Source organism: Aedes aegypti, chromosome 2, assembly GCF_002204515.2.
Source record: "Aedes aegypti strain LVP_AGWG chromosome 2, AaegL5.0 Primary Assembly, whole genome shotgun sequence".
Classification (NCBI taxonomy): Eukaryota; Metazoa; Arthropoda; class Insecta; order Diptera; family Culicidae; genus Aedes; species Aedes aegypti.
Window position 1 is genome coordinate 44,185,109 of NC_035108.1, and position 12,619 is coordinate 44,197,727.

Genomic DNA, 12,619 nt, shown 5'->3' on the forward strand with positions numbered 1-12,619 from the left:
GTCCGAATGATCACATCCGGTATATTTTAAACGGTGCAAAACTCTTCATTTATAATGTTGAATGTCAATTCTGTAGTATTATAGAGTAAGTTAAAAAAAATATGTATACGAATACCAAATCATAATTTAGTTTATAAATAAAACAAAAAAAAAACCTTTTCGTGATGTAATCGCTAGAAGATTTCCATCAGTGTAATCGTAATTTCTAAACGAAGGTTCGCTTCAAGTGAAAATGACCGAATAGAACACGAGAAGGCAAGCAGACAATGCACACGAATACGAAGGCAGAATGGTTATGCTGAATGGACGCTCTTCAGCGTCGTTTGAATCGTGGCGACAGGTAGCGACTAATGGTGAATGAAACGAAACGAGATGAAAGAGGAAAAGAGAGAGAGCGTTTTCGGGAGTGCTTCAGTGGTCGGAGTCGGTGCGCATCATCGTCAGTCCAATAACGATTTTTGACGCGGACGGTTTGTGTTTATACATGTTGAGAAAATAGAAAAAAAAAACAGCTGGTGTTGCCATTGAAAAAAAAATAGTTTATTTATTTTGAAAGAATACGACAAATTCTTAATGATTTATGCAAATGAAAATGATTGTCATTGCAAATAAATAAAGGTAACTTTGCATGTCCCAAAAAATAGCCCTTTTTACCCGACTTGACCCAGTGACCCACTGGAATAACTCCGGTCACAGGAATATTTCCGAGTTCCTCAGGCCACTTCTAGAAACTAGATATTTGTAAACAATTGTGTTTATACATGTTGAGAAAATAGAAAAAAAAAAAAAAACAGCTGGTGTTGCCATTGAAAAAAAAAATAGTTTATTTATTTTGAAAGAATACGACATGGCACAGTCGGTAGTTCCGTAATCAATAATATTACTATGTGAAGTGTGATTAAAACAATGTATTAAACCAGTGATAGTGAGAAATAAGTGGCCTTTTGTTTCACTCGGATCGCGTCGTAAATTTGCGGTAAGAGGTATGGTGTTGAACAGCAACATGAAAGGTAGGTCGCTGTGATCTAATATTCGTGCTTCGGATGCTTTTTGGTGTTAGCCAGTTTTGATTTGATGCTTCTGATGCTTTTTTGGTTTTAGCTAGTTTTGATTGCAGTCACCATAAGAGTGGGACCTTTGAGAAATAAATTTATTATCCTCAAGCTAATCTTCCATCAAGATGTGTGTCGGATAAAAAAAAAAGGAAATTTTGATGGGTATGTTGTTTTACTGCTATGGCACATATATTATTTCAATTAATTTCTTTCGTCAGCAAACAAGTGAAAGAGAGGAGTGACAGAAAGCACCTAACAAAATTTAAATAATTAATTTTTCATGTAGAGTTGCTGGAAGTTGGGAAAATGCGTTGATGTTGCTGGTGAGTAGATCAATTATGAAATGAAACAGAACATAATTGTTGTATTTTGAATTGGCTTTATTCCGACATTTGATGAGCTAAGTGAGTTTTATTGCATGGACATTATAAACATGAAGGGAATTGATATCATACGTTTGAAAACTTATTTTAGATGCATCTATTGCGGCGCTTTTATTAAATCCACATTCAGCGTAGGCGGTTACGTGCAGACAAAATACCCGCAATTCAAACGCATAATCATGATTCAAGTAGGCTATAGTAGGATCTATTTGTTTTTTTTAGGACGCGTATATTACGAATTCTCTAAGTTTGGAGAATTTGATCATTTTGTTATGACTGCGACAGTTGTGAGGATTTTTCTTGCAGAGCACAATATTTGACGCAATTTTGTTCGATTGAAGTGTAGATCCAGCAGAAATCAAGACGAGCCCCGACAATAAAAATTGCTAGCAAAACAAACTTGTGTGTGATGCTAGAAGAAAACGAAACATGATTTAATTATGAAGTTATAAATAAATAGGGGTTCGAACAACCATATCGATAGGCGAGCAGCTTTTAAGGGATACCATGCTCCACGGGCTTATAATATATTCGTACTCGCCACATGCTTATAAAATACACATGCTGTTTGGAAGCTGTTTGTATTAATTATTCATTATTAATTGACTAACTGTGGAAATGCTCATAAAAACAATAAGCTGAGTAGCAGTTTATGTCCGAGTTTGGACGATATGCTGGGAGGAAGAAATCAAAATGAATAATTAGTAAGAAAATCGAGCAAGAGATCTACTTCTAGCAATGCAAAAAAGCAAATCTAAAAAAGGCTTATTAAAAAATGAAAGGAATTCAGTAATCAGAAATAAAGCAGAGCGTGTGGGCTACTGCTATCAATGTTTAAGAAAATGAAATGGAAAACATAGTTACCAGAAACAATAAAAAAAAGCAGAGCGAGTGGGCTACTGCTGACAACGCAGATGAGCGGATTCCTGCATTATGATAAAAGAAAGAGATAATTAAAAGACATAACGCAAAGGCAAAGCAGAGCGAGTGGGCTACTGCTAGCAATGAAGATATGTGGATTTCTGCATATGATGAGAAAAGAGAAAGTTTCAAGAGAAAAAAAAAGTAGAGCTAGTGGGCTACTGCTAGTAATAGATTCCTGGATGAAGTAAAATAAAACTGAGTAGAAATACTCATAAAGCAGAGCGAGTGGGCTACTGCTGGAAAGGTACATAAGCCGATTTTGCATATGCTAGAAGCAGAGAAGTTAGAGTTGAGGTAAATAATCGAAATACAGAGCAAGTGGGCTACTGTTGCAAATACAGATGATAAGATCAGCTACTTTTGCTTACTGACAGGTAGAAACTGAAATGTAGCTTTTGTTGACTGATACATTTTATTGGAAATTTTCTGATTTTGTTACCTGACGGATTTTTCAGGAACCTGGTGAGCTCAATCCAAGGAAAGTAATGGAAATCAGCAACTACTGCTTATTGACAGGCAGAAAATGTAGCTTCTGTTGATTGAGACATTTTATTGGAATTTTCTGGTTTTGTTACTTGAAGGATTTTTTCAGGAGCCTGGTCAGCTCCATCCAAGAAAGTAATGGATATCAAACTATTGCTTATTGACAGGTAGAAGATGTAGCAACTGTTGATTGAGACATTTGATTGGATTTTTTTCTGGTTTTGTTACTTGAAGGATTTTTTCAGGAGCCTGGTCAGCTCCATCCAAGAAAAGTAATGGAAATCAGCAACTACAGTTGTTGACTGGTAGAAAATGTAGCTTCTGTTGATTGATACATTTTATTGGAATTTTTCTGATTTTGTTACTTAAAGGATTTTTTCAGGAGCCTGGTCAGCTCCCTCCAAGAAATATAATGGAAATCAGCAACTACTGCTTACAGGTAGAAAATGTAGCTTCTGTTTATTGAGACATTTGATTGAAATTTTCTGATTTTGTTACTTGAAGGATTTTTTCAGGAGCCTGGTCAGCTCCATCCAAGAAAAGTAATGGAAATCAGCAACTATTGATTATTGACAGGTAGAAGATGTAGCTTCTGTTGATTGAGACATTTGATTGAAATTTTTCTGATTTTATTACTTAAAGGATTTTTTTCAGGAGCCTGGTCAGCTCCATCCAAGAAAAGTAATGGAAATTAGCAACTACTGCTTAATGACAGGTAGAAAATGTAGCTTCTGTTGATTGAGACATTTGATTGGAATTTTTGTGATTTTGTAACTTGAAGAATTTTTTAGGAGCCTAGTCAACTCCATCGAAGAAAGTAATGGAAATCAGCAACTACTGCTTATTGACAGGTATAAAATGTAGCTTCTGTTGATTGAGACATTTGATTGGATTTTTTCTGGTTTTGTAACTTAAAGGATTTTTCAGGAGCCTGGTCAGCTCCCTCCAAGAAAAGTAATGGATATCAGCAACTATTGCTTAATGACAGGTAGAAAATGTAGCTTCTGTTGATTGATACATTTGATTGGAATTTTCTGGTTTTGTTACTTGAAGAAATTTTTCAGGAGCCTGGTCAGCTCCATCTAAGAAAAGTAATGGAAATCAGCAACTACTGCTAATTGTCAGGTAGAAAATGTAGCTAGTGTTGATTGAGACATTTAATTGGAATTTTCTGGTTTCGTTACTTGAAGGATTTTTTTCAGGAGCCTGGTCAGCTCCATCCAAGAAAAGTAATGGAAAACAGCAACTATTGCATAATGACAGGTAGAAAATGTAGCTTCTGTTGATTTAGACATTTTATTGGAATTTTTCTGGTTTTTGTTACTTCAAGGATTTTTTTTCAGGAGCCTGGTCAGCTCCATCCAAGAAAGTAATGGAAATCAGCAACTACTGCTAATTGTCAGGTAGAAAATGTAGCTTCTGTTGTTTGAGACATTTAATTAGATTTTTTTTCTGGTTTCGTTACTTGAAGGATTTTTTCCAGGAGCCTGGTCAGCTCCATCCAAGAAAAGTAATGGAAATCAGCAACTATTGATTATTGACAGGTAGAAGATGTAGCTTCTGTTGATTGAGACATTTGATTGGAATTTTTCTGATTTTATTACTTAAAGGATTTTTTTCAGGAGCCTGGTCAGCTCCATCCAAGAAAAGTAATGGAAATCAGCAACTACTGCTTAATGACAGGTAGAAAATGTAGCTTCTGTTGATTGAGACATTTGATTGGAATTTTTGTGAATTTTGTAACTTGAAGAATTTTTTAGGAGCCTAGTCAACTCCATCGAAGAAAGTAATGGAAATCAGCAACTACTGCTTATTGACAGGTATAAAATGTAGCTTCTGTTGATTGAGACATTTGATTGGATTTTTTCTGGTTTTGTAACTTAAAGGATTTTTCAGGAGCCTGGTCAGCTCCCTCCAAGAAAAGTAATGGATATCAGCAACTATTGCTTAATGACAGGTAGAAAATGTAGCTTCTGTTGATTGATACATTTGATTGGAATTTTCTGGTTTTGTTACTTGAAGAAATTTTTCAGGAGCCTGGTCAGCTCCATCCAAGAAAAGTAATGGAAAACAGCAACTATTGCATAATGACAGGTAGAAAATGTAGCTTCTGTTGATTTAGACATTTTATTGGAATTTTTCTGGTTTTTGTTACTTGAAGGATTTTTTTTCAGGAGCCTGGTCAGCTCCATCCAAGAAAGTAATGGAAATCAGCAACTACTGCTAATTGTCAGGGGTGGTAAATGACTGGACAATGCGTACCATTGGTACTTCGCGTACCTGCTGGTATAAAATAGACCCCATTTGTGGTCCTTAGCCTCTTGTCCAGTAACTCCTATCCCTACCTCCCCGTGGTGCCGCCTGGGATACGAGTAACCGTAGGGAAGATCGGGTAACCAACCCTGGTGGAACCTTGGTCGTATGCTGACAGGGAAGGGGGGCTCCTCTCTTCTGAGGGTGTAGCTTATCAGAGCGTCTGTTCTCCATGTTAGGGGCGGCTCAAAACAGCGTCTGTTCTCCATGTTAGGAGCGGCTGATCATCGTCCTAGTGCCAGCGTGGGACTCTAAACAGTGCTGTGCACGATGATCCTCCGGCGAGACAGGGGGTTGGTGCAGGCCTTACAAGCCAGCCGTAAAAATCATCAGTACAGGAAGCATACAATGTAAATTCGGACCAGAACAATCGGCATAGACCCAGGCATCGAAAACGGACTAACGATTGGAAACTCGGATCATGGAACTGTAAGTCTCTCAATTTCTTGGGAAGTACCCGCATTCTTTCCGAATTATTGAGGGTCCGCAAGTTCGACATCGTAGCGCTGCAGGAGGTTTGCTGGAAAGGGTCGACGGTACATACGTATAGGGATGGTTATACCATCTACCAGAGCTGCGGCAATAGACATGAGCTGGGCACAGCTTTTATCGTGATGGGCGAAATGCAGAGGCGCGTGATTGGGTGGTGGCCAATCGACAACAGAATGTGCAAGTTGAGGATCAAAGGCCGTTTCTTCAATATCAGCATAATCAACGTGCACAGCCCTCACCTAGCAAGTGACGATGACGATAAGGACGCTTTCTACGCGCAGCTGGAACGTGAATACGACGGCTGCCCAAGCCATGATGTCAAAATCGTTATCGGAGATCTCAATGCTCAGGTTGGCCAGGAGGAGGAATTTAGACCGATTATAGGGAAGTTCAGCGCTCACCAGCTTACGAACGAAAACGGCCTTAGACTGATTGATTTCGCCGCCTCCAAAAACATGGCCATACGTAGTACCTACTTCCAGCACAGCCTCCCGTATCGGTACACCTGGAGATCACCCCAACTGACTGAATCGCAAATCGACCACGTTTTGATTGATGGAAGGCACTTCTCGGACATTATCGACGTCAGAACCTATCGCGGCGCAAACATCGATTCGGACCACTACCTTGTGACGGTTAAAGTGCGCCAACGACTTTCCGTTGTGAACAACATTCGGTACCGACGCCCGCCCCGGTACAATCTGGAGCGACTCAAGCAACCCGAAGTCGCAACTGAATACGCGCAAAGCCTTGAGGCAGCGTTGCCGGAAGAGGGAGAGCTCACCGAAGCCCCTCTTGAGGACTGCTGGAGTAGTCTCAAAGCAGCCATAAACAACGCAGCGGAAGGTGCCATTGGGTTCGTGGAAGCAAATCGACGGAACGGTTGGTTCGACGAGGAGTGTCAGACGGTTTTGGACGAGAAGAATGCAGCGCGGGCGATGATGCTGCAGCAAGGCACCCGTCAAAACGTGGAACGATACAAACAGAAGCGAAGACAGCAAACCCATCTATTCCGGGATAAAAAGCGCCGCCTGGAAGAGTTGGAGTGCGAAGAGATGGAGCAGTTGTATCGTTCTCAAGAAACACGTAAGTTCTACAAGAAACTAAATGCATCCCGCAAAGGCTTTGTGCCGCGAGCCGAAATGTGCCGGGATAAGGATGGTGGTATCTTGACGGACGAACGTGAGGTGATTGAAAGGTGGAAGCAGCACTACGATGAACACCTAAACGGCGCAGAGGAGGAAGATCAAGACAGCAGGAGGAATGGCTTCATCAGTACGGCGGATGAGGGAGACGTGCCAACTCCCACAATAGGTGAAGTTAAGGATGCTATCAAACAGCTCAAGAACAACAAAGCAGCTGGAAAGGATGGTATTGGAGCGGAACTTATTAAAATGGGCCCGGACAGGTTGGCCACTTGTCTGCATCGATTGATAGCCAGGATCTGGGATACAGAACAGCTACCGGAGGAGTGGAAGGAGGGAATAATATACCCAATATACAAAAAGGGTGACAAGTTAGAATGTGAGAACTATCGAGCGATCACCATTCTTAATGCAGCCTATAAAGTGCTTTCCCAGATCATCTTCCGCCGTCTATCGCCACTGGCAAGCAGATTTGTTGGAAGTTATCAAGCCGGATTTGTGGACGGGCGATCGACGACAGACCAAATCTTCATGTTGCGGCAGATCCTTCAAAAGTGTCGCGAATATCAAGTCCCTACGCATCACCTATTCATCGATTTCAAAGCGGCCTATGATACCATCGACCGCGAAGAGCTATGGAAGATTATGGACGAGAACGGTTTTCCCGGGAAACTGACTAGACTGATCAAAGCTACGATGGATAGTGTACAGTGCTGTGTGAAGATATCGGGTGCTTTATCGGACCCGTTTGAAACACGCAAAGGACTTCGACAAGGCGATGGTCTTTCCTGCCTCCTGTTCAATATTGCGCTAGAAGGTGTTATGAAACGGGCGGGCTTCAACATGCGGGGCACGATCTTCAATAAATCCAGCCAGTTCATTTGTTTCGCTGACGACGTGGACATTGTCGGAAGAACGTTCCAGGTGGTTGCTGAACAGTATACCAGGCTGAAACGTGAAGCAGATCGGGTTGGATTGAAGGTAAATACGTCGAAGACGAAATATCTGCTGGCTGGGGGAACCGAGCGCGATAGAGCTCGCATAGGCAGACGCGTGACGATCGACGGGGATGAGTTCGAGGTGGTGGACGAATTCGTCTATCTCGGATCATTGATAACGTCGGATAACAACTGCAGCAGAGAAATTCGAAGACGTATCATCGCCGGAAGTCGTGCTTACTATGGACTCCACAAGACCTTGCGGTCTGGTAAACTTCACTTCCGTACTAAGTGTACCATGTACAAGACGCTAATAAGACCGGTAGTACTCTACAGGCATGAGACGTGGACAATGCTTGAAGAGGACCTGCAAGCGCTAGGAGTTTTTGAACGACGTGTGCTTAGGACGATCTTCGGCGGAGTATGTGAGAACGGCGTATGGAGGAGAAGAATGAACCACGAGCTTGCGCAACTCTACGGTGAACCCAGTATCACGAAAGTCGCCAAAGCTGGAAGGGTACGATGGGCGGGACACGTTGTGAGAATGCCGGACAACAATCCTGCAAAAATGGTGTTCAACTCAAATCCGGCCGGTACAAGACGAAGGGGAGCGCAACGAGCTAGGTGGTTTGACCAAGTGGAGCAGGATCTTGGAAGTGTGGGGCGATCGAGGAATTGGAGGTTAGCAGCCATGGACCGAGTTAGTTGGCGTAACATTGTGGCGCAGGTCATGTCTTGAAGGACGTAGCGCCAGCAAAAGTAAGTAAGTGCTAATTGTCAGGTAGAAAATGTAGCTTCTGTTGTTTGAGACATTTAATTGGATTTTTTTTTCTGGTTTCGTTACTTGAAGGATTTTTTCCAGGAGCCTGGTCAGCTCCATCCAAGAAAAGTAATGGAAATCAGCAACTACTGCTAATTGTCAGGTAGAAAATATATCTTCTGTTGATTGAGACATTTAATTGGATTTTTTTTCTGGATTTGTTACTTAAAGGATTTTTTTTCAGGAGCCTGGTCAGCTCCATCCAAGAAAAGTAATGGAGATCAGCAACTACTGCTAATTGTCAGGTAGAAAATGTAGCTTCTGTTGATTGAGACATTTAATTGGAATTTTCTGGTTTCGTTACTTGAAGGATTTTTTTCAGGAGCCTGGTCAGCACCATCCAAGAAAAGTAATGGAAATCAGCAACTTCTGCTAATTGTCAGGTAGAAAATGTAGCTTCTGTTGTTTGAGACATTTAATTGGATTTTTTTCTGGTTTCTTTACTTGAAGGATTTTTTCCAGGAGCCTGGCCAGCTCCATCCAAGAAAAGTAATGGAAATCAACAACTATTGCTTAATGACAGGTAGAAAATGTAGCTTCTGTTGATTGAGACATTTGATTGGAATTTTCCTGGTTTTGTTACTTAAAGGATTTTTCAGGAGCCTAGTCAGGTCTATCCAAGAAAGTAATGGAAATCAGCAACTACTACTTATTGACAGGTAGAAAATGTAGTTTCTGTTGAATGATACATTTGATTGGAATTTTGTGGTTTTGTTACTTAAACGATATTAATAAAACGATTTATATCCATCCAAGAAAAGTTATGAAAATCAGATATTATCGTTTACTTACAGGTAGAAAATTTAATATCTTTTGGTTGAGAAACTCGATTTGAAAATTCCCGATATTGTTACTTGAAGAAATTTCCATGAGCCAAGTCAGCTCCATCAAAGAAAGTAATGTAAATTAGCTACAATTGCTTTTGATAGGTAGAAAATCCAACATTTGTTGATTACGAAATTTATTTGGAATTTTTGTGTTTGAGTAGCCTGGTCAGCTCCATCCAAAAGAAGCGAGGAAAAACAACGTATATTAACATGGAGAAAGGGTTGCATCTGTTAGTTATGAATATTAATTGGAAATGTTCTGGTTTTATTACCTAAAAAAAAAAATAATGGTGTAGTAATGTATTCGGTTTTTATTTACTTAGATATATATTGTATACTGACTGGTAGAAAATATAACATTTGTTAAAGAAGTGGTAAGAAATAACAAATTGACGGGAGAAAAAAGTAAAATTCGAGAATTGAGATATTTGATTTGGCTAAAAAAACCTAAAAGCTAAACATTACATATAATTTGCAATTGGATTAGATGGACAAATTGATGTGAAGATTTGCGAAAAAGTTACACGTCTTCTCAGTGAGAATCGAACTCACGACTCCCCGATCTCTAGTTGGGGCGCGTTAACCACTTCGCCATGAGAGGACTCATGAACGCAGAAGTTAACCTGAATTCGATTTCAGCTCAATAATCACGTGGTCCTCTTTCGCAAAGTGCACCTCTTTCGGAAGAATTAGATGCCCATCCAAACACAACGCTTTCTATATATATCCAATGCCTAGCCCGAGAGCGCATTGTTTTTTAGATATAGGAATAGCACACTACACTAGCCAGCAACTGCGCTGGCTGAGGTTTCTATTGTGTGGGCTTCCAATGGGTCGCGACGTTCTCAAACGACCGGTTACGGAACATGAGTCCGTTGCTCGATAAATACTTGTTTTAATTATGAATCGTGGTTTACGGCCACAACCAGCCGAGTGGAAGTTTAACAACTACCGAAAAGCTAAACATTACATATAATTTGCAATTGGATTAGATGGACAAATTGATGTGAAGATTTGCGAAAAAGTTACACGTCTTCTCAGTGAGAATCGAACTCACGACTCCCCGATCTCTAGTTGGGGCGCGTTAACCACTTCGCCATGAGAGGACTCATGAACGCAGAAGTTAACCTGAATTCGATTTCAGCTCAATAATCACGTGGTCCTCTTTCGCAAAGTGCACCTCTTTCGGAAGAATTAGATGCCCATCCGCGACCCATTGGAAGCCCACACAATAGAAACCTCAGCCAGCGCAGTTGCTGGCTAGTGTAGTGTGCTATTCCTATATCTAAAAAACAATGCGCTCTCGGGCTAGGCATTGGATATATATAGAAAGCGTTGTGTTTGGATGGGCATCTAATTCTTCCGAAAGAGGTGCACTTTGCGAAAGAGGACCACGTGATTATTGAGCTGAAATCGAATTCAGGTTAACTTCTGCGTTCATGAGTCCTCTCATGGCGAAGTGGTTAACGCGCCCCAACTAGAGATCGGGGAGTCGTGAGTTCGATTCTCACTGAGAAGACGTGTAACTTTTTCGCAAATCTTCACATCAATTTGTCCATCTAATCCAATTGCAAATTATATGTAATGTTTAGCTTTTCGGTAGTTGTTAAACTTCCACTCGGCTGGTTGTGGCCGTAAACCACGATTCATAATTAAAACAAGTAAAAAAACCTGTAGAGTTCAAAATAATATGCGAATCAGCTGTTTTCGCTTATATTGTGTTGTAATATGTAAAGTTTGTAATTATAACAAATTGGTTGAAGAATTGATATTGGTTCTCTATTTGCATTTAAAGATCTTACATCAGTAATAGTTTCTCGCAATGGATATTCTGACATGCAGTTGTAACAGATTTGTAGTCACAAATATATTAAATCACTAACCCTAGGGAAATTCAGGTATATTTGACAGAGAAAAAAAAACGCGAGTTCCATTAGAAACAAACCATGTATCATATTTTACATATATTGTAAACTTTATAAAAAAAAAACGATTAGAAAGCATATACAAGATGAATGTTCACTCAAGGCTCAAGTTGAAATCTAGTATCTCATAACATAATTATTTTCTTAATATTAACATTAAGGATTTGAAATACTTAAAAAAGTGGATAATTCACATCGATATGATCGGTCACAGAAAAAAAAAGAATTTAGAACCCCTGAAGATTTTATTTCAATAGGTTAATTATTAAGATTATAGAGGAACAAGAAATAATATATTCAATCCATTCAATCTAAAGTATTTCCATTTATAGAATTCTAATATTTTCAATATAAGTAGCATCGAATCTTATTTTGATTTTTCAGTTAGATGGAAAAAAAATGATTATGATCATGATTTTATCTCTTGATAGTACTATCGCCATTGAATATGGAATAAGTGAGTAACTGAAAAACTTTTCTTAATTGTTATAATTTTTTGGATAAGTAAATTAACGGTTTTAAACGAAGATTCATGTTCGACATAATAATTATAAATATAGAACGCTTGAAAGTTGATATCACAAAAAAAAGTTTGGAATTTTTTGACATTTTTAATAACGAAACGCGAAAAATTAGTTGTATTAGCGTATAGCAGTCAGTAGCATTCTGGCATTATTAAACATATAAGATGAATCGATACGTTTATAAGGATGTTTAATTTGTTCGGTTCTGATGAAGTTTGCTCATTGAGTCTACTTAAGAATAATTTAAGACATCATAAAAAAAAGTTTCCTAAATCCTTGACAAACTTTATGTAGTGAATATCAGCAATATAGAATGAAGTTGCAAGAACAATAATTGATTCAATTTAACAATCATTTCGATGAATTTATTTCAAATTTTACACTCAGATAAAACACAAGTTAGATATTAAGTAATTATAATTATCAATATCAAATAATTTGGTGCATGTTTTTATATTGGCGTGAATTGAGTTTCGTGTAAGCATTAAAGACAAAAGTCATCCAATTATGTTTGTAGAATAATAATAATTACATGCACTGCTGTTATGAAATAAAGTTTTGCTGGTGTCTAAAAAAAAAATGAGTAGAGAAGAGAGCGAATGTAGTATTATAGAGTAAGTTAAAATAAATATGTATACGAATACCAAATCATAATTTAGTTTATAAATAAAACAAAAAAAAACCTTTTCGTGATGTAATCGCTAGAAGATTTCCATCAGTGTAATCGTAATTTCTAAACGAAGGTTCGCTTCAAGTGAAAATGACCGAATAGAACACGAGAAGGCAAGCA